Source organism: Malus sylvestris, chromosome 13 (genome assembly GCF_916048215.2).
Source record: "Malus sylvestris chromosome 13, drMalSylv7.2, whole genome shotgun sequence".
Taxonomy (NCBI): Eukaryota; Viridiplantae; Streptophyta; class Magnoliopsida; order Rosales; family Rosaceae; genus Malus; species Malus sylvestris.
In genome coordinates this window covers 43,530,783-43,533,282 of record NC_062272.1, presented here as the reverse complement: position 1 = coordinate 43,533,282, position 2,500 = coordinate 43,530,783, and the positions used below count along the sequence as shown (strand labels likewise).

Below are 2,500 nucleotides of genomic sequence, written 5' to 3'. Positions count from 1 at the left end.
GCCAAGCCTCGCAAAATGTCGACCATGACATGTCCATGGCACGCCAATGACATGTCAAGACTCGGAAAATGTCGACCATGGCATGCCAATGACATGCCAAGCCTCGCAAAATGTCGACCAAGGCATGTCCATGACATGCCAATGACATGTCAAGACTCGCAAAATGTCGACCATGGCATGCCAATGACATGCCAAGCCTCGCAAAATGTCGACCATGACATGTCCATGGCATGCCAATGACATGTCAAGACTCGCAAAATGTCGACCGTGGCATGCCAATGACATGCCAAGCCTCGCAAAATGTCGACCATGGCATGTCCATGACATGCCAATGACATGTCAAGACTCGCAAAATGTCGACCGTGGCATGCCAATGACATGCCAAGCCTCGCAAAATGTCGACCACGGCATGTCCATGACATGCCAATGACATGTCAAGACTCGCAAAATGTCGACAATGGCATGCCAATGACATGCCAAGCCTCGCAAAATGTCGACCATGACATGTCCATGGCATGCCAATGACATGTCAAGACTCGGAAAATGTCGACCATGGCATGCCAATGACATGCCAAGCCTCGCAAAATGTCGACATTGGCATGTCAAATGTCGACCATGGCATGCCAATGACATGCCAAGCCTCGCAAAATGTCGATCATGGCATGTCCCTGACATGCCAATGGCATGTCAAGACTCGCAAAATGTCGACCGTGGCATGCCAATGACATGCCAAGCCTCGCAAAATGTCGACCATGACATGTCCATGGCACGCCAATGACATGTCAAGACTCGGAAAATGTCGGCATGGCATGCCAATGACATGCCAAGCCTCGCAAAATGTCGACCATGGTATGTCCATGACATGCCAATGACATGTCAAGACTCGCAAAATGTCGACCGTGGCATGCCAATGACATGCCAAGCCTCGCAAAATGTCGACCATGACATGCCCATGGCACGCCAATGACATGTCAAGACTCGGAAAATGTCGACCATGGCATGCCAATGACATGCCAAGCCTCGCAAAATGTCGACCATGGCATGTCCATGACATGCCAATGACATGTCAAGACTCGCAAAATGTCGACCGTGGCATGCCAATGACATGCCAAGCCTCGCAAAATGTCGACCATGACATGTCAATTGCACGCCAATGACATGTCAAGACTCGGAAAATGTCGACCATGGCATGCCAATGACATGCCAAGCCTCGCCAAATGTCGACATTGGCATGTCAAATGCCGACCATGGCATGCCAATGACATGCCAAGCCTCGCATCTTGGCACTCAAAAAACTCGGTGCTAGCCTCGCCACTAGCCTCGCTTCCTGTCGACAGCAAGCGAGGCTAGCGCCCACTCTGACATGCCAAATTGCACAGCAGGCATGTCGAAAATCTTCAAACAATGTCAAGTCCCATTTTTATTGATAATTTCCCCGCACAACCCGCACCATATAGTTAGTATATGATTTTTAGAAGGTCCTTGAACTTACGGATTTGAAAAATCTCGCACCAATTTTTTTTTACGATTTTTCCAATTTCCCGACTTCAGAAAATAAAATAAAATACTTGCCATGCTCAAAAAAGTCTGAATTTTTTTCTGAAAATCCCTTGCATCTATATGTACATCCCTGCAAAAAATCTCGTTCAAATTCCAAGCCATGATTATTTCATGGCCCAATATGACTCCTCGCGAAAACTGATGTCTCCTCCTGGCAGTGCCATAACAGCATAATATGCTATATAGGGGGGTGGTGCTCCCTGCATGTCAAAAATCCCAAGCATGGCATGCAGGCTGCACCATCGGTCTAGGGATGACATTCCCGCACATCATAACGTGTTGCCTCGGAATATATGATGTGTCGGGTTTGGGACATTCCCGCCCATGGTGGCGGCGACGGTGGCGGTCCCCCTCCGCCGCCGCCGCCACCATGGGTGCGTTTTCAAAATTTTTTTTTTTTTTTTTTTAAATTTTTTCAAATGTTTTGAAATGTTTTCAAACAAAACAAAAATGTTTTCGTTTTCAAAATTAAAAGGGGGACAAAATGGTTTTAATCGGGGTGGAAAAAACGTTTTGAAAAATAGCGGGTTGGGAAAAATGTTTTCTCTTTAAACTTTTGGGGTGGGTTTGTTTTCTTTTGCTTGGGAGCGGGTGTTTTTTTCGACATGCATGTTTTCAACCCTCGGTTGCCCTCGGATTGTTGGATATTAGGGAGGGTTCGGCTTCGGATGAACCAATGCGCAGGCTTCTCCTAGGCGTGCTAGTGGGCGCACGGCAATGCAGTCCATGGACGTTTGTTTTCCGAAGGGCTCGCCCAGTTCACTAGCATGTCGAAGATTTGTCTTCGCGGCGGCGATGAAGAAGTTTGTCCCTCTCTTTCGGTTGTCCCTGTTGCGGAGCTTTGTAATCAGCAATGCTCGGGCTTGTTCTTGGCAATGCTAGTGTCGGTTCGGCTTAGTGTGTTCCGAAAGGGCCCTCGCAGTGCACTAGCATGTTTGAG

At 48.0% G+C, this 2,500-nt stretch overlaps 1 long non-coding RNA gene across 3 annotated transcripts in view; it reads right to left on the bottom strand.

The window, feature by feature from the left end:
* The window catches only part of LOC126596445 (uncharacterized), a 70,672-nt gene that overhangs the window by 33,448 nt on the left and 34,724 nt on the right, over positions 1-2,500 (bottom strand). The window lies entirely within an intron of this gene.